General features: G+C 39.1%; 1 protein-coding gene and 1 pseudogene across 1 annotated transcript in view; one reads left to right on the forward strand and one right to left on the reverse strand.

Annotated features, from left to right (window-relative positions):
- ACSS3 (acyl-CoA synthetase short chain family member 3) overlaps positions 1 to 21,096 on the reverse strand; it is a 180,286-nt gene that overhangs the window by 152,018 nt on the left and 7,172 nt on the right. The gene's annotated exons all lie outside the window — the stretch shown is intronic.
- On the forward strand, positions 330 to 1,810 carry LOC104846931 (large ribosomal subunit protein uL16-like; annotated as a pseudogene).

Below are 21,096 nucleotides of genomic sequence, written 5' to 3' on the forward strand. Positions count from 1 at the left end.
ATTTTCTATTTTAATAGGGCTCCTCTGACAGTGTTTCAGTTAAGGGCAGGGGTTGCATCTCATTCCTGCCAGGTACAGGTATAAGTTTCAGTTCCCCACTAGGTCTCCACTGACATCCCTGAGGGTGAGGGGTGTCTCCTTACTGCTGGACTGGAAGTTTAGGCTTCCCACTAAGCTTTCACTGATACCACCCTGGCTGGGAGAAGTGGAGGGGGGCCTATTACTCTTCCTCATATGACCTCCACTGACATCACCAGGTAGAGAACCTCCTTAGGAAGAAATAAAAAGAGATAAAAGTTCCAACTCACCACATAGTCTTCTCTGACACCATGGAGGTGGGTACTGGGGTGTCTAGTTACATCCCGGTAAGGGTGGAGGTCTAGACTCTTCATCACCTTTCCTGATGATAGTAAGAATGAGGCTGAAGGGTTTTTTTTTTTTTTTTTTTGTGGTGTTTGGCAGAAGTAGGGTTTTTATCGTCAAAACGTTTTCTGTCTTTCAAGGTTGCCCCTTTCCTGGTCTTTTGGCTAGAGAGAGAAGGTTTTGTTTGGGCTTTTTTGTCTGTGCACTTTGGTGTTTGCGGGTTGCTGGCTTCTTCAGCACCCAGTATGGGATATATGAGGCAAAAAGAAAAGCCAGAGAACTCTCTGCCAGTTTGTTCCTCAGGTCCCAAGGTTCTTACCTGGTTTGTCTTCTTATCTCTACCTATAAGAGTTTTCTTATGTGTTTTCCATTCGCAATGTCCCAAAATACCACAAGTGGGTAGCTTTAAAAAGCAGAAATGAATTTTCTCACAGTTCTGGAGGCTAAAAAAAGTCGAAATCAGGATCTCAGTCACGACAATTCCTTCTGTAAATCTCTCTCCTAGTTTTTGATGTCAGCTAAAAATCTTTGCAGTTTTTTTTATTTGTTTTCATTGTTGAAAGGGTCTTACATGGCCTCCGTTTTCTGCCTGTGTTTGTATCTATTCTGCTCTTCTTTCAAGAGACCACTCATTTTTGACCTCATTAACATAACAAAAGAAAACCCCTATTTCCAAACGGGGTCATATTCACAGGTACTGGGGTTAGGATTTACATATCTCTTTTTAGAGAACACAGTTCAATTCATAGCTGTAGTCTAATTTTATCATACTTCTATGATGGACAATACTCAAAGCACTTTAGGTTTTTTTTTCAGTTGTTAGCAACTTCTAGGTAATGTTTAAATAATTAACACCCTACGGACTGCTTTGCTTAAAGAAACTTTAAGAATTTTAAGGGGCTCTTTCTTTCCTTCAGCGCTCAGCAAAGATTCTGGTGTCTTCATGGGCCGCTGCCCCAACCTGGTGTTACCAGTATTGTAGGAACAAGCCCTACTCAAAGTCCCACTTCTGCCAAAGTGTCCCTGATGCCAAGATCCACATCTTTGACCTGGGTTGGAAGAAGGCAATAGTGGATGAGTTCCCACTCTGTGGCCACACGGTGTCTAATGAATATGAGCAGCTCTCCTCAGAAGCCCTGGAGGCTGCCCACATTTGTGCCAACAAGTACATGGTGAAAAGTTGTGGCAAAGATGGCTTTCACATCCGAGTGCGACTCCATCCCTTCCAGGTCATCTGCATCAACAAGATATTGTCCTGTGCTGGGGCTGACAGGCTCCAGCCAGGTATGTGAAGTGCCTTTGGAAAACCCCAGGGTACAGTGGCCAGGGTCCACATTGGCCAAGTCATCGTGTCGCTCTGCACCAAGCTTCAAAGCAAAGAGCTTGTGATTGAGGCCTACAGGGCCAAGTTCAAGTTCCCTGGACACCAGAATATCCACAGCTCCAAGAAGTGGGGCTTTACCAAGTTTAACACTGGTGAGTTTGAAGACATGGTAGCTGAAAAGTGCCTCATCCCAGATGGTTGTTGAGTTAAATACATCCGCAATCATGGCCCCTTGGACAAGTGGGAGGCCCTGCATTCATGAAGGCCTTGGCAGCACTGACCAGTGCCCACCAATAATTTGGCCTTCCTGTCTTTACCGAGCAATAAATTGACATTCCTGTCTAAAAAAATTTAAAAAAAGAATTTTAAGGATACTCTTTGCAGACAGGAAGGAAATCCCAAGACAGGGAAGAACCTGCAAATAATCTTAAGCAACAACTGTCTCAGGGGATGACAGCTTAGCTTGGCCCCAGATGGTGGTTACAGGTAATGAATACACAAGCATAAACTGGTTAAACTTAAAGAATGGCTTACTATTGAAGACTGGACCAAGTGACCTACAAAGGCCCTCCCAGCTCAATGATTTGAGTATTGTACTATGACAAGATGCTTATTTCATTTAAAATAAAATCATTTCCGTAAAAGTCAATAGAATGTCTTCTACATGTTATCTCTCCCCTTCCCTTTCTAAATTTAAGATAAGTTTTTTATGGTTTGTCTCCCTAAAAAATATATATAAAAATAACTAACCTCGTTATATAAAACAGAGAAAAACATATTTTGGAGTATAATACATATATTAATATCTAGCCTCTGATGTTTAAGATTTTATTATGAGCCTTTTCCATGGACCTGAGAAATTCTCAAAATACATGTTCAATGAAGGCATAATATTCTATGTAACAGCTGTTAAACAATAAAATTAGTCCTGCCTTGTTGCTAATTGTCTTTCACAACATTTCCACTATTTTAAATGACACTTTGATGATGTTTCTCATAGAGAAATATTGGCCACATTGTTTTTTTATACATTCCTACACTAAATTCCTAAAACCAAGGATATGAATAATCTAAAGTATAAATTAAAAAACACATCAAAATCAAATAATCAAATTACTTTCTGGAAATATGAATCAATCTATATTCTTATCAACATTACTTGAACTGCCCCTTTCATCACACTCCTCTAAACACAGATTATCACTCTAAATCTACTCCAATTTGAGAGGTGAAAAATGGTTTTAATTTTGGTTTCTTTGATTACTGCTATGTTGTATCAATTTTCTTTTTTAATAACTTTTATTAAGCTTCAAGTGAACGTTTACAAATCCAAACAGTCTGTCACATATAAGTTTACATACATCTCACTCCCTACTCCCACTTGCTCTCCCCCTCTTGAGTCAGCCCTTTCAGTCTCTCCTTTCTTGACAATTTTGCCGGCTTCCCTCTCTCTCTATCCTCCCATCCCCCCTCCAGACAGGAGGTGCCAACACAATCTCGAGTGTCCACCTGATATCATTAGCTCACTCTTCATCAGCGTCTCTCTCCCACCCACTAACCAGTCCCTTTCATTTCTGATGAGTTGTCTTCGGGGATGGTTCCTGTCCTGTGCCAACAGAAGGTCTGGGGACCATGGCCACCGGGATTCCTCCAGTCTCAGTCAGACCATTAAGTTTGGTCATTTTATGAGAATTTGGGGTCTGTATCCCACTGATCTCCTGCTCCCTCAGGGGTCCTCTGCTGTGCTCCCTGTCAGGGCAGTCATCTATTGTGGCCGGGCACCAACTAGTTCTTCTGGTCTCAGAATGATGTAGGTCTCTGGTTCATGTGGCCCTTTCTGTCTCTTGGGCTCTTAGTTGTAGTGTGGCCTTGGTGTTCCTCCTTCTCCTTTGCTCCAGGTGGGTTGAGACCAATTGATGCATCTTAGATGGCCGCTTGTTAGCATTTAAGACCCCAGACGCCACATTTCAAAGTGGGATGCAGAATGATTTCATACTAGAATTATTTTGCCAATTGACTTAGAAGTCCCCTTAATCCATGGTCCCCAAACCCCTGCCCTTGCTCCACTGACCTTTGAAGCATTCATTTTATCCCGGAAACTTCTTTGCTTTTGGTCCAGTCCAATTGAGCTGACCTTCCATGTATTGAATGTTGTCTTTCCCTTCACCTAAAGCAGTTCTTATCTACTAATTAATCAATAAAAAATCCTCTCCCTCCCTCCCTCCCTCCCCGCCTCGTAACCACAAAAGTAGGTGTTCTTCTCAGTTTTTACTATTTCTCAAGATCTTATAATAGTGGTCTTATACAATATTTGTCCTTTTGCCTCTGACTCATTTCGCTCAGCATAATGCCTTCCAGGTTCCTCCAGGTTATGAAATGTTTCAGGGATTCGTCACTGTTCTTTATCGATGCGTAGTATTCCATTGTGTGAATATACCACAATTTATTTACCCATTCATCTGTTGATGGACACCTTGGTTGCTTCCAGCTTTTTGCTATTGTAAACAGAGCTGCAATAAACATGGGTGTGCATATATCTGTTTGTGTGAAGGCTCTTGTATCTCTAGGGTATATTCTGAGGAGTGGGATTTCTGGGTTGTATGGTAGTTCTATTTCTAACTGTTTAAGATAACGCCAGATAGATTTCCAAAGTGGTTGTACCATTTTACATTCCCACCAGCAAGTGTATAAGAGTTCCAATCTCTCCGCAGCCTCTCCAACATTTATTACTTTGTGTTTTTTGGATTAATGCCAGCCTTGTTGGAGTGAGATGGAATCTCATCGTAGTTTTAATTTGCATTTCTCTAATGGCTAATGATCGAGAGCATTTTCTCATGTATTTGTTAGCTGCCTGAATATCTTCTTTAGTGAAGTGTGTGTTCATATCCTTTGCCCACTTTTTGATTGGGTTGTTTGTCTTTTTGTGGTTGAGTTTTGACAGAATCATGTAGATTTTAGAGATCAGGCGCTGGTCAGAGATGTCATAGCTGAAAATTCTTTCCCAGTCTGTAGGTGGTCTTTTTACTCTTTTGGTGAAGTCTTTAGATGAGCATAGGTGTTTGATTTTTAGGAGCTCCCAGTGATCGGGTTTCTCTTCGTCATTTTTGGTAATGTTTTGTATTCTGTTTATGCCTTGTATTAGGGCTCCTAGAGTTGTCCCAATTTTTTCTTCCATGATCTTTATCGTTTTAGTCTTTATGTTTAGGTCTTTGATCCACTTGTAGTTAGTTTTTGTGCATGGTGTGAGGTATGGGTCCTGTTTCATTTTTTTGCAAATGGATATCCAGTTATGCCAGCACCATTTGTTAAAAAGACTATCTTTTCCCCAATTAACTGACACTGGTCCTTTGTCAAATATCAGCTGCTCATACACGGATGGATCTATGTCTGGGTTCTCAATTCTGTTCCATTGGTCTATGTGCCTGTTGTTGTACCCGTACCAGGCTGTTTTGACTACTGTGGCTGTATAATAGGTTCTGAAATCAGGTAGAGTGAGGCCTCCCACTTTCTTCTTCTTTTTCAGTAATGCTTTGCTTATCCGAGGCTTCTTTCCCTTCCATATGAAATTGGTGATTTGTTTCTCTATCACCTTAAAAAATGACATTGGAATTTGGATCGGAAGTGCGTTATATGTATAGATGGCTTTTGGTAGCATAGACATTTTTACTATGTTAAGTCTTCCTATCCATGAGCAAGGTATGTTTTTCCACTTAAATATGTCCTTTTTTATTTCTTGTAGTAGATCTTTGTAGTTTTCTTTGTATAGGTCTTTTACATCCTTGGTAAGATTTATTCCTAAGTATTTTATTTTCTTGGTGGCTACTGTGAATGGTATTGATTTGGTTATTTCCTCTTCGGTGTTCTTTTTGTTGATGTAGAGGAATCCAAGTGATTTTTGTATGTTTATTTTATAACCTGAGACTCTGCCAAATTCTTCCATTAGTTTCAGTAGTTTTCTGGAGGATTCTTTAGGGTTTTCTGTGTATAAGATCATGTCATCTGCAAATAGGGATAATTTTACTTCCTCCTTGCCAATCTGGATGCCTTTTATTTCTTTGTCTAGCCTATGATTGCTCTTCTTTTAATAAACAGGAAAATGAAACCTATCTTATTATAAGCACAAATACTTTTTTTTTTTTTTTCCCCTCTGATCTATGTCATTGCTCTTCAAAGTCTTACACTATCCGGATTCTCATCCAGTGCCTGGAAGAGCAGCTGGCTCATAGGTAAAAGAATGAAAGCATGGACAAACGAATGCAAGGTGAATAAATTCCACAGCAAAGGAAAGCCACTTTTGTAAAGATGAGAGACTAATAAGCATATGTATGTGTTATATATAATGTATGCATCTGGTTTAATCTTAACTTTGCAATTCTGGTATCAAGGGAATGAAATAAGATTAATTAAAGGGGAGATACAACACTGAGAAATGGGCACACTCTAGAGTCAAACAGATCTGGCTTTTCATTCCAGATCTCCCACTGCTGTTTGCACGCTTACTGAACAGGAACAAGTTACTTAACTTTCTCTAAATTATTCTTCAAGAACATACGTTCTTGAGAAGTTCAAAGAACTGTGGTAAGGGGTATTATTGTTATTATTACTGTAATATATTTTTTAGCCTGTTACACTTTAACTGACCCTCACAAACCCACACCAATATAGCCATACGGAGGAAAATCACCTTTTAGGATTTAAGAGATTTTTAGTTAAGATTTTTAGTTATTTCCAGCAAATACAGTCTTTAACTAGAAAAATCAATTAGAAAAAAGAAAATTTTCTTTATTAAATATATCGTTTTGTGCTCACTTCATCAGCACATATACAAAAAGGAACTGATTTTTCTATACTAGTTATAAATTAAAAAATTTTATAAAGTAAACCAAAATAAGAGAAAATTTCATCAAATTAGACAAACTAAACCTGTAATTATAAATCAGATTTCAAATAGTTGTTGAAATATTCAGATGATGTAATGAGATATTTAGAATAGACATACATATGAGACTGTGAACAGCCAGAACTCAATATTTTAAAATAAGAAAAATAACAAAATTAGTTTTTGATTTATCCTAAAATTTAAGCTTTTAACAGATTAAAATGGACTTTTATGCCACGTAACATCAATGTTTTATTATAATTTATGAAAACAGAAATACATCCTCAAGGGAAATAATATTTCTTAGGTTATTTGATTCTTATCACTTTTAACCTGATATTTTTATTTGTTTGTGTTAACATATTTTCTGAAATCTCAATCTGGTAACATGAAATCTACCCAACTCTTAAAGCCAGAAAAACAAATTTTCTGGCTCACACTCATGGATACTTGGTCTATACCACATAAATAAGGTGTTACTTGCAGTATGCATGTTTTTAGCTAGATGTTCTGGTCCGTGTTGATTGTAAAATACCCTCTATTAGAGCTTAAAGATGAAATAAGGAGGAGTTGTTGTTTCTGCGTGCTGTTGAGTGGATTCTGACTCATAATGACCCTATAGGACAAAGTACAACTGTCTCATAGGGTTTCCAAGGCTTAATCTTCACAGAAAGGAGTCCTGGGGATGCAGTGGTTAAGTGCTTGTCTACTAACCTAAAGGTCTGAGGAAGAAAGATGTGGCAGTCTGTTTCCGTAAGACTACCTACCCAATCTGTTGCCTTTGAGTTAATTTTGACTCATAGCGACCCTATAGGAAAGAGTAGAACTGCCCTACAGGGTTTCCATGCCTGCAGTCTTTATGGAAGCTGATGGCCACATCCTTCTCCATCCAAGTGACTGGTAGGTTCAAACCACTGACCTTTCTGGTTAGCAGCCAAGCGTTTAACCACTGCCCCTATTGGGCAGTTCTACTCTGTCCTACAGGGTTGCTATGAGTCAGAATCGACTCGATAGCAACGGGTTTACAGTAGCCCACCATCTAAACAATCCAAGGAAGCATCTAATAATTTTAGATCGTTTGTTCCCCTAAGTCTGTCAGTATGTAGGGACTAACATAGGCAAGTGAGAAAGAAGACAACGCATTGCTTTTGTACTGGACTTAAAAATGGAAATATTCCAAATAGAACTAAGATAGCTCACACAATATAATTCCTAGGAAACTTATCTCTACACTTAACAGACACCATTCATCAAGATCTGTCCACATGCTATCTCCTTCTTGCAGACACAGAAGGAAATCAAGATCAAGACATAGAGGAATGAAAGAATAACAGGAAAAATACTACACATAAATGCATAAAAACTAAATAAAATTAACGAATTCCATAAGTATAAAAAAACAACAAATCCCAGTATTTGCTTTTACTGAGAGGTTGGGGGAAAGAAAATTTTGCAAATACTTAGAATTAGTTGAAGTAAATAGGCTATTTATCACCATGTTCTCATCAAAACAACATTAAAGCATACTGCAAGCAATGAATAATGTGGTCATTATAGATTTTCCTTAAGCCAGAAAACCAACGGAGCATTTTTAAAGAAGATTAATATTGCTTTCTACTATCCAGGAAACAGTTCTAAAGTAAGTAACTACTAATATGAAATCTCCCCCCATCTATGGGATTCTTGTATACAATATAATATAAACAGTTTTTTGTTTTTTTTTTAAAGAGCATCTATTATTCCATAGCTAATATGGATATTTATCAAAAGTTTCTGAAATTTAGATCCAAAGTTTTTAAATTCCTCTTATACCACTAATTAAAAAAAAAAAGTATCCTTTTTTAAATATGGGTTTCTGTGGAAAGGGAGTGAAAAAAGAAAGAAAAACTACAGTGAGTCAAGACTATTATTACAGAGCAGTAAAACACAGTATTTAAGAGTACAGACACTAAATTCAGACTGAACCAAACCGTACCTGTTACCATCGAGTTGATTCCAACTCATAGGGACCCTATAGGACAGAGCAGAACTGCCCCATATGGTTTCCAAGGAGTGGCTGGTAGATTCGAACTGCTGACCTTTTGGTTAGCAGCCAAGTTCTTAACCACTGCACCCAGGTCTGCTATTTACTAGATATATAAATTTAGGCAAGTTTCTTAAGCTCTTTATGCCGCGGTTTCCACACCTATTAAATGAGAATGAAATTGACCTTACCTCCCACGGTTGTTACAAGGATTAAACATTAAACATGTGAATCGCTTAGTATTACACTTGGCTCTGGATACAATGTTAGCTGTTTTTATTATATGCCTGACTTTTTTATGTACATTAGCATTCTTAATCATTCCAATAGTCCTATAAAGTTTTTATTGTCATTTCCTCTGAATTGGTAAAGAAAAGCTGGACTGTGACACAGTACCAACAAGCCCCAAATCTCAATACATTCTCCAAAACAAATGCTTCTCACTCGTGCACTGTGTGCCCAGGTGGATTCTTCAAAGCATTGTGTCTATACATTTTTGCTCAGCAATTCAGACAGCTAGTATCCTGCCTGTGCTTCCACAATGGCCATGGCAGACGGACAAAGGACTAAGAAGGCTTGACGCTCTGGCGACTTAATGTTTCACCGTGAAAAGGCATGCCTTATTCCTCTTATTTCATTAGCCAAAGTTAATCATATAGCCTTGCCTGTGTAGGGAAGACCAATTCTGTGTGCTCTGAAGTAGAAGAGAACCAGATACTGCTGGCACAGTAGTCACACCCATCAGAATCCCATTTTTATAATTCCTCCACCTGGCAATTATTTTGGGCAAGGTAGAGTTAAAGAACATAGCCAAGATTTTAACACAGAAATCAATCTGTTTTCTTCACTAACAATGATCTTCAATCCCCATCCCCCCATCCCCATCCACGAAAAGTTTGCCTGGATGGTACAAATGATTAAGTGCTTGACTACTAGCAGAAAGGTTGGCAATCTGAATATACCCAGAGGCACCTCAGAAGACAGGTCTGGCATTCTGCTTCGAAAAGATCACAACCCTGGAAACCCAATGGAGCAGTTTCCACTCTGCACACGTGGGGCCATTATGAGTCAGAATTGACTCAATGACAAGTAGCAATAACTACATCCACCAACATATGGGATCTGACAAATTCCCAATGAAACCATGGCTGACTTCAGTCAGCATTAAGTTTCCGTGTGTTGTGGGGGAGGAGGCAGAGGAATACAGTCAGGATATTTTTAGTTAGGAAAGCACCTAACTTCCTACTGAGAATCAATAAAACTATGAAAATAAGAAAAAGAGTGTGAAGAAAAAGTAAAGTGAGATTAGATATTTTTCCAAGCTCTTTGTGCATTAGCTTCAGTTCCTTTTATGTCCCTTCAGCTAGTAATTTTTTTTTATTATTTAATCTTATTAAATGTTTTACAAATATCTCTAATGGTCAAGTCTACAGTAGATATTGAGCATTCTTTTTTTCCTAAATCTTCCCAGATTTCTTTGTCAGCAACTTCACTGATATATGTGCTGTTCAAACATCACAACCTACGTAAAAGCATTTCCTATGGCCCAAAGTTAGTTCATAAGTCAAATACCTACAGACTTTAGCTTTTCACCTATCCAGAGCAATTAATGTTTTAAATTAAGAAAGTTCACTATTTACCAAAAAGTCATATAATTAGACTCTATCCCTCTCTGATTTAGTATTTGAAAAAGATTCTGTTTTTAAATCTTGTTACATTTTTGACTGGACTCTTTCAAACTCATAATTCTTAAACTTCATTTTTTCTAGATATAAGAATAGTAGCTCGATGTCTTTTTGGGAGGCGGAGCCAAGATGGCGGACTAGGCAGACGCTACCTCGGATCCCTCTTACAACAAAGACACGGAAAAACAAGTGAATCGATCACATACATAACAATCTACGAACCCTGAACAACAAACACAGATTTAGAGATGGAGAACAAACTAATACGGGGAAGCAGCGATTGTTTCCAGAGCCTGGAGCCAGCGTACCAGTCAGGTACGGCACAAGCACAGAGAGCTGCTCCACCCCCCTGAACTAACCCCGGGAGGGGGACCAGCCGGTTCCGCGGTCGGCATGGGACACAGCTGGTAGGAGAAGTCCCCAGGAGGCAGTGACTGGTCTTGGAACGGGGAGAGCAGCGTCCCAGCCAGGGAACCGTCCCACCGGGATTTGGACTGGACGCAGGTACGGCATAAACACAGAGAGCTGCTCCACCCCCCTGAACGAACCCCGGGAGAGGGCCCAGCCGGTTCGCACGGGCGGCGTGGGACGCAGCCGGTGGGAGAAGTCCCCGGGAGGCAGCGACTGGTATTGGAGCGGGGAGAACAGCGTCCCAGCCGGGACACTCGGTCACAGCAGAAGCACGGGGAGCTGCTCCACCCACCTGAACTAACCCCGGGAGGGGGCCCAACCGGTTTTCGGGGGCGGCACGGCAACACAGCTGGAGGGACGAGAAGTCCCTGGGAGGCAGCTACTGATTTTGGAGTCAAGAGTGCACTGTCCCAGCAGGGGAGCCTTGACGCTGGGCGTGGGGCTGGAAGCGGAGGATCTGACTGTGACTCCAGCGGGCCAGACCCCCCGGGGGCAATCTCCACACAGCCAGCACACATAGGCGACGCGCCCCACAGGAATCTCAGATATAATAGTCATTCCAAGCAAGACAAGCAACTCTGGCTATATTCTGAGGTGCTACTCTCCTATCTCTCTGTTCCCTCCCCCACCCTCCCCAGACGGCTTCATTAACATCAGAATAACCTGAGCCAGAGGGAGAACTCTGATAGGGATCTGACTGCATTTTCTTTTAGCAGATTTTCTGGAAAAACTAGTTTCCCAGTGATGGCTCGGAGACAACAATCCATATCAAACCACTTAAAGAAGCAGACCATGACAGCTTCTCCAACCCCCCAAACAAAAGAATCAAAATCTTTCCCAAATGAAGATACAATCCTGGAATTATCAGATACAGAATATAAAAAACTAATTTACAGAATGCTTCAAGACATCAGGGATGACCTCACAAATGAAATAAGGCAAACTGCAGAAACAGCCAAGGAACACACTGATAAAACTGTTGAAGAACTCAAAAAGATTATTCAAGAACATAGTGGAAAAATTAATAAGTTGCAAGAATCCATAGAGAGACAGCATGTAGAAATCCAAAAGATTAACAATAAAATTACAGAATTAGACAACGCAATAGGAAGTCAGAGGAGCAGACTCGAGCAATTAGAATGCAGACTGGGACATCTGGAGGACAAGGGAATCAACACCAACATAGCTGAAAAAAAATCAGATAAAAGAATTTAAAAAAATGAAGAAACCCTAAGAATCATGTGGGACTCTATCAAGAAGGATAACCTGCGAGTGATTGGAGTCCCAGAACAGGGAGGGGGGACAGAAAACACAGAGAAAATAGTTGAAGAACTCCTGACACAAAACTTCCCTGACATCATGAAAGACGAAAGGATATCTATCCAAGATGCTCATCGAACCCCATTTAAGATTGATCCAAAAGGAAAAACTCCAAGACATATTATCATCAAACTCACCAAAACCAAAGATAAACAGAAAATTTTAAAAGCAGCCAGGGAGAAAAGAAAGGTTTCCTTCAAGGGAGAATCAATAAGAATAAGTTCAGACTACTCAGCAGAAACCATGCAGGCAAGAAGGGAATGGGACGACATATACAGAACACTGAAGGAGAAAAACTGCCAGCCAAGGATCATATATCCAGCAAAACTGTCTCTGAAACATGAAGGCGAAATTAAGATATTTACAGATAAACACAAGTTTAGAGAATTTGCAAAAACCAAACCAAAACTACAAGAAATACTAAAGGATATTGTTTGGTCAGAGAACCAATAATATCAGATATCAGCACAACACAAGGTCACAAAACAGAACGTCCTGATATCAACTCAAATAGGGAAATCACAAAAACAAACAAATTAAGATTAATTGAAAAAAAAAATACACATAACAGGGAATCACGGAAGTCAATAGGTAAAAGATCACAATAATCAAAAAGAGGGACTAAATACAGGAGGCATTGAACTGCCATATGGAGAGTGATGCAAGGCGATATAGTACAATACAAGTTAGGTTTTTACTTAGAAAAATAGGGGTAAATAATAGGGTAACCACAAAAAGGTATAACAACTCTATAACTCAAGATAAAAGCCAAGAAAAACGTAACGACTCAACTAACATCTCACAATTCACTAAGAAAAACGCCTCAGCACAAAAAAGTATGTGGAAAAATGAAATTGACAACAACACACATAAAAAGGCATCAAAATGTCAGCACTAAAAACTTATTTATCTATAATTACGCTGAATGTAAATGGACCAAATGCACCAATAAAGAGACAGAGAGTCACAGACTGGATAAAGAAACACGATCCGTCTATATGCTGCCTACAAGAGACACACCTTAGACTTAGAGACACAAACAAACTAAAACTCAAAGGATGGAAAAAAATATATCAAGCAAACAATAAGCAAAAAAGAAGAGGAGTAGCAATATTAATTTCTGACAAAATAGACTTTAGACTTAAATCCACCACAAAGGATAAAGAAGGACACTATATAATGATAAAAGGGACAATTGATCAGGAAGACATAACCATATTAAATATTTATGCACCCAATGACAGGGCTGCAAGATACATAAATCAAATTTTAACAGAATTGAAAAGCGAGATAGATACCTCCACAATTATAGTAGGAGACTTGAACACACCACTTTCAGAGAAGGACAGGACATCCAGTAAGAAGTTCAATAGAGACACGGAAGATCTAATTACAACAATCAACCAACTTGACCTCATTGACTTATACAGAACTCTCCAACCAACTGCTGCCAAATATACTTTTTTTTCTAGCGCACATGGAACATTTTCTAGAATAGACCACATATTAGGTCATAAAACAAACCTTTGCAGAGTCCAAAACATCGAAATATTACAAAGCATCTTCTCAGACCACAAGGCAATAAAATTAGTGATCAATAACAGAAAAACTAGGGAAAAGAAATCAAATACTTGGAAAATGAACAATACCCTCCTGAAAAAAGACTGGGTTATAGAAGACATCAAGGAGGGAATAAGGAAATTCTTAGAAAGCAACGAGAATGAAAATACTTCCTATCAAAACCTCTGGGACACAGCAAAAGCCGTGCTCAGAGGCCAATTTATATCGATAAATGCACACATACAAAAAGAAGAAAGAGCCAAAATCAGAGAACTGTCCCTACAACTTGAACAAATAGAAACTGAGCAACAAAAGAATGCATCAGGCACCAGAAGAAAACAAATAATAAAAATTAGAGCTGAACTAAATGAATTAGAGAACAGGAAAACAATTGAAAGAATTAACAAAGCCAAAAGCTGGTTCTTTGAAAAAATTAACAAAATTGATAAACCATTGGCTAGACTGACTAAAGAAATACAGGAAAGGAAACAAATAACCCGAATAAGAAACGAGAAGGACCACATCACAACAGAACCAAATGAAATTAAAAGAATCATTTCAGATTATTATGAAAAATTGTACTCTAACAAATTTGAAAACCTAGAAGAAATGGATGAATTCCTGAAAAAACACAACCTACCTAAACTAACACATTCAGAAGTAGAACAACTAAATAGACCCATAACAAAAAAAGAGATTGAAACGGTAATCAAAAAACTCCCAACAAAAAAAAGCCCTGGCCCGGACGGCTTCACTGCAGAGTTCTACCAAACTTTCAGAGAAGAGTTAACACCACTACTTCTGAAGGTATTCCAAAGCATAGAAAATGACGGAATACTACCCAACTCATTCTATGAAGCCACCATCTCCCTGATACCAAAACCAGGTAAAGACATTACAAAAAAAGAAAATTATAGACCTATATCCCTCATGAACATTGATGCAAAAATCCTCAACAAAATTCTAGCCAATAGAATCCAACAACACATCAAAAAAATAATTCACCATGATCAAGTGGGATTTATACCAGGTATGCAAGGCTGGTTTAATATCAGAAAAACCATTACTGTAATCCATCACATAAATAAAACAAAAGACAAAAACCACATGATCTTATCAATTGATGCAGAAAAGGCATTTGACAAAGTCCAACACCCATTTATGATAAAAACTCTTACCAAAATAGGAATTGAAGGAAAATTCCTCAACATGATAAAGGGCATCTATGCAAAGCCAACAGCCAACATCACTCTAAATGGAGAGAACCTGAAAGCATTTCCCTTGAGAACGGGAACCAGACAAGGATGCCCTTTATCACCACTCTTATTCAACATCGTGCTGGAAGTCCTAGCCAGGGCAATTAGGCTAGACAAAGAAATAAAAGGTATCCGGATCGGCAAGGAGGAAGTAAAGTTATCACTATTTGCAGATGACATGATTATATACACAGAAAACCCTAAGGAATCCTCCAGAAAACTACTGAAACTAATAGAAGAGTTTGGCAGAGTCTCAGGTTATAAAATAAACATACAAAAATCACTTGGATTCCTCTACATCAAAAAAAAGAACACCAAAGAGGAAATGACCAAATCAATACCATTCACAGTAGCCCCCAAGAAGGTAAGATACTTAGGAATAAATCTTACCAAAGATGTAAAAGACCTATACAAAGAAAACTACAAAGATCTACTACAAGAAATTCAAAAGGACATACTTAAGTGGAAAAACATACCTTGCTCATGGATAGGAAGACTTAACATAGTAAAAATGTCTATTCTACCAAAAGCCATCTATACATTTAACGCACTTCCGATGTAAATTCCAATGTCATATTTTAAGGGGATAGAGAAACAAATCACCAATTTCATATGGAAGGGAAAGAAGCCCCGGATAAGCAAAGCACTACTGAAAAAGAAGAAGAAAGTGGGAGGCCTCACTCTACCTGATTTCAGAACCTATTATACAGCCACAGTAGTCAAAACAGCCTGGTACTGGTACAACAACAGGCACATAGACCAATGGAACAGAATTGAGAACCCAGACATAGATCCATCCACATATGAGGAGCTGATATTTGACAAATGACCAGTGTCAATTAATTGGGGAAAAGATAGCCTTTTTAACAAATGGTGCTGGCATAACTGGATATCCATTTGCAAAAAAATGAAACAGAACCCATACCTTACACCATGCACAAAAACTAACTCCAAGTGGATCAAAGACCTAAACATAAAGACTAACACGATAAAGATCATGGAAGAAAAAATTGGGACAACCCTAGGAGCCCTAATACAAGGCATAAACAGAATACAAAACATTACCAAAAATGATGAAGAGAAACCCGATCACTGGGAGCTCCTGAAAATCAAACACCTATGCTCATCTAAAGACTTCACCAAAAGAGTAAAAAGACCACCTACAGACTGGGAAAGAATTTTCAGCTATGACATCTCCGACCAACGCCTGATCTCTAAAATCTACATGATTCTGTCAAAACTCAACCACAAAAAGACAAACAACCCAATCAAAAAGTGGGCAAAGGCTATGAACACACATTTCTCTAAAGAAGATATTCAGGCAGCCAACAGATACATGAGAAAATGCTCTCGATCATTAGCCATTAGAGAAATGCAAATTAAAACTACGATGAGATTCCATCTCACACCAGCAAGGCTGGCATTAATCCAAAAAACACAAAATAATAAATGTTGGAGAGGCTGCAGAGAGATTGGTACTCTTATACACTGCTGGTGGGAATGTAAAATGGTACAACCACTTTGGAAATCTATCTGGCGTTATCTTAAACAGTTAGAAATAGAACTACCATACAACCCAGAAATCCCACTCCTCGGAATATACCCTAGAGATACAAGAGCCTTCACACAAACAGATATATGCACACCCATGTTTATTGCAGCTCTGTTTACAATAGCAAAAAGTTGGAAGCAACCAAGGTGTCCATCAACGGATCAATGGGTAAATAAATTGTGGTATATTCACACAATGGAATACTACGCATCGATAAAGAACAGTGACGAATCTCTGAAACATTTCATAACATAGAGGAACCTGGAAGGCATTATGCTGAGCGAAATGAGTCAGAGGCAAAAGGACAAATATTGTATAAGACCACTATTATAAGATCGTGAGAAATAGTAAACCTGAGAAGAACACATACTTTTGTGGTTACGAGGGGGGGAGGGAGGGAAGGTGGGGGAGGGTTTCTTATTAATTAATCAGTAGATAAGAACTGCTTTAGGTGAAGGGAAAGACAACACTCAATACATGGAAGGTCAGCTCAATTGGACTGGACCAAAAGCAAAGAAGTTTCCGGGATAAAATGAATGCTTCAAAGGTCAGCGGAGCAAGGGCGGGGGTTTGGGGACCATGGTTTAAGGGGACTTCTAAGTCCATTGGCAAAATAATTCTAGTATGAAATCATTCTGCATCCCACTTTGAAATGTGGTGTCTGGGGTCTTAAATGCTAACAAGCGGCCATCTAAGATGCATCAATTGGTCTCAACCCACCTGGAGCAAAGGAAATTGAAGAACACCAAGGCCACACTACAACTAAGAGCCCAAGAGACAGAAAGGGCCACATGAACCAGAGACCTACATCATCCTGAGACCAGAAGAACTAGTTGGTGCCCGGCCACAATAGATGACTGCCCTGACAGGGAGCACAGCAGAGGACCCCTGAGGGAGCAGGAGATCAGTGGGATACAGACCCCAAATTCTCATAAAATGACCAAACTTAATGGTCTGACTGAGACTAGAAGAATCCCGGCAGCCATGGTCCCCAGACCTTCTGTTGGCACAGGACAGGAACCATCCCCGAAGACAACTCATCAGACATGAAAGGGACTGGTCAGCGGGTGGGAGAGAGACGGTGATGAAGAGTGAGCTAACTATATCAGGTGGACACTTGAGATTGTGTTGGCAACTCTTTCCTGGAGGGGGGATGGGAGGATAGAGAGAGAGGGAAGCTGGCAAAATTGTCAGGAAAGGAGAGACTGAAAGGGCTGACTCAAGAGGGGGAGAGCAAGTGGGAGTAGGGAGTGAGATGTATGTAAACTTATATGTGACAGAATGATTGGATTTGTAAACGTTCACTTGAAGCTTAATAAAAGTTAATAAAAAAAAAAGTTAAAAATAAAAAAAAATGAATAGTAGCTCTCCTTTCTATACACTGTTCCTCCCCTTATTAGACCACAACACTGACAAAAGAAAAATGTAATTAATACCTTTAATATACAAGTTCTCTATCCACATAGTTTGAGATAAATGATTTGAGATCCATATTCAGATGTACTTCCCAAAACTGTAATTTAGGGAAGTCATTACGTTCATATATACAATGGCAAAAATTCATTTGTCTCCCACACATTTCTCTTGCAAATGTCACACCACAATGAAAGACCATGATCTTTCTCATAAAGTTGCTCCTTGTTGCTTTTCAAAGTGGAAATTCTTTAAAAAAAGACAAAAAAAAGCAAATAACTTCAACCGTGTTTTTTTATCCCCCACCCATCAGCTAATGGTATATGGCAGGAACAAAGGAAAAGTAAGCTGCCTTCCAGGAGGTGCTAGGAGTTTGGATTTCCCCCCACACCTGGTAGTTGATCAGTCACAGCTGATTGAATTTCCATTGCTCATTGATTGTGCCATTTACCAGGCAATCTATCCTTGCTTATGTAATTGCAGCATTCCTGTAGCTCACTGTGTTCTGTCCTGAAGGCTCAGCAGCATGACGGGCTGAGAAAATTAGATACGGCCCAGCGCTGAGCTATCGACCTTCAGAAGATAAAATAAGGCCCGTCTTTTAAAACTGGTCTTTCTTGATGTGGTTATTTTGAGGCACTCTATTTCTAATTTCTAACAGGCAATTTTTCATGCTGAACGTATAACTTCTTAAAATGTTTTTTTTTTTTTTAGATATTTACAAAAATGATTATGTTTCAAAGTATACCCATACTTTGTACAGTGTTATGAAGAAATTCATTTCATCTACAGTTTGTGAAAAGGGGCAAATTTTTCATCTTTAGAATAAGACTCTCACCTTCAAACCAGAGTTAAATATAACTTTAATAAATTCTAATAAATATGATGAAAATTTCACAGAATATAAGTAAGAAAAAATTTAAATGATGGGATTTCCTAAATAGGTTAATGTGACTGAGCTTTTGTTTGCCAAAGAAGCATAGTTCAGTAGTAGGGCAATTAAATTACTTTCTGGTTCCAAAAAAAAAAAAAAAGAATTCATCTTATATTTTTCTTTTTTTTTTTCTTTTGAAACAATCTAAAATTCATAGAAAAGTTGCAAGTACAAGACAAAGAACTTTTTCCCTCCTGAACCATTTGCTGGCATTATGCCCCATCACTCACTCACCACAGAATACTTTGATATGCAATTGCTACAAAAAAGGACATTCTTCTGAGGAAACACAGTCCCAAAAAACCAAACCGAAACCTATTGCCATCAAGTCGATTCCAACTCACAGCAACCTGTAGGACCAAGTGGAACCGCCCCATAAGCTTTCCAAGGCTGTAAATCTTTATAGAAGGAGACTGCCACATCTTTCTCCAGCAGAGCACCCGGTGGATTTGAACTACTGACTTTTCAGTTAGCAGCCCAGCACTTAATCACTGCACCACCAGGGCTTCTCTGTTACTGTGTGCTGTTGAGTCAACTCCAAGTAATAGTGACCCTATAGGACACAGTAGAACTGTCCCATAGGGGTTCCTAGCCTGTCCCATAGGGGGAGCCCTGGTGACACAGTGGTTAAGTGCTCAACTGCTAACCAAAAGGCTGGTGGTTCAAAACTACCAGCAACTACCCCCAGCAAACCCCTATCAGCCAACCCACCAATCACTTCATGGGAGAAAATATGACAGAAAATGTGGGAGAAAGATATGATAGTCTGTTTCCGTAAAGATTTACAACCTTGGAAACCCTATGAGGCAGTTCTACTCTGTCCTACAGGGTCATTATTAGTGGAAATAGACTCAACAGCAATGGGGTTTGGTTTGGGTTTTGTAATCTTTATGGGAGCAGATTGCCATATCTTTTCTCCTGCAGAGCAACTGGTGAGTTCAATAGAATACTGCCATCTAATCCCCATTCAAGATTCACTGATTATCTAAAAAAATTCAATTACAGCAAAATAATACAGTTCAGAATTGCCTGTTGCCTTTAGCTCACATGTCTTTTTATCCCCCTTTAATTTAGAACAGTTCCTCACTCTTGAATCTGTGTTTAATGATTAAGGATTTGGCAAACAGCCTCTAGAACAGTTGCCAGGGCCCCTCAAGTTATTACTACCCCAACTCTGCCCCACAATAACTATGAGCAATGGCCTTGAGCTTCAATTCCCTTGTATGTAGAAGGGTCGTAATGACATTAGTCTTGCAGAGACTGGGGGAGGACTAAAAGAGAAATGCACAGAATCTCTTGTATCGTTTATGGCTCAAAGAAAGCACTCAACAAATATTAATTCCCTTATCTCACAATAAAATGTTTAGCTATCTAACTCACTAGAATAGTAGCAGTACATAACAAGAACACATAGATCTATCTACTGAGTAACTCTATTTCATTTTGTAAACCTTTCCCCCTGTTTATACCATGAACTTCTAGTACCTAAGAAAAGAGAGAGAGAAAAAAAAAAAGATAACTACCATACAAAGTTCAACTGGTAAAAACAGGGAGTCCTGTTCATCAGCAGTGGGTTTTGAAATAAGATTCTCGCCCTTTTTCACAGATTTTTTTCACTTTCGTTTTTAAACACAGGTTTCTCCTAAAGAAGGAAGTGGATAGAGGAGGGGTGGAGAGGAAACTATTTTTTTTACCTGACCTAGGTACCTTCTCATGCTTTTATCCTGCCTCTCCTTTCCCCGTAATTGTCAAATATTTCCATGGAATGTTTCTGCCTACTACAGTTCACTCTGTAATGCAATGCTCTGGCTTTGGTACTCATCTCTCCATTGACATCATGTTATTAAAAGCCAAGTATCTCTGAGTGACATCTGGCTTCTTTCAATCATTAATAGCCTCGAAACATCTCTAGAGCCCTTGACTACTGTTTACTTTCCCTTTTTCTATCTTATATTTCATGGCACTAAAATACCCTTCCCTTTCTTCTCCTAATTCTTTGAACAAGTTTCATCCATGCACACAGGTATTTTCCACTTTCTTCTACTTCTCCCCAAAGTTCTGTTCTCTCTCTCTCTGTCTCCCTCTCCCTCTCTCCCTCCCTCCTTCCTCAACAAGGTTTTAACTATCACCTCTGCAACTGAGGGCATAGTGGTTAAGAGTTCCACTGCTAACCAAAGGTCAGCAGTTTGAATCCACCAGCCACTCCTTAGAAGACCTATGGGGCAGCTCTATTCTGTCCTATAGGGTCCCTATGAGTTGGAATTTACTCAAACTGTAATGGATTTACTTTGGTTGGGTTTTTCGTTTTGCAACTGATACTCAAATCTATATACATCTACATCAAATCCCCCTCTCAGTTTTTAACCTATTATCTTC

The sequence above is a fragment of the Loxodonta africana genome, chromosome 4 (genome assembly GCF_030014295.1).
Source record: "Loxodonta africana isolate mLoxAfr1 chromosome 4, mLoxAfr1.hap2, whole genome shotgun sequence".
NCBI classification, from domain to species: domain Eukaryota; kingdom Metazoa; phylum Chordata; class Mammalia; order Proboscidea; family Elephantidae; genus Loxodonta; species Loxodonta africana.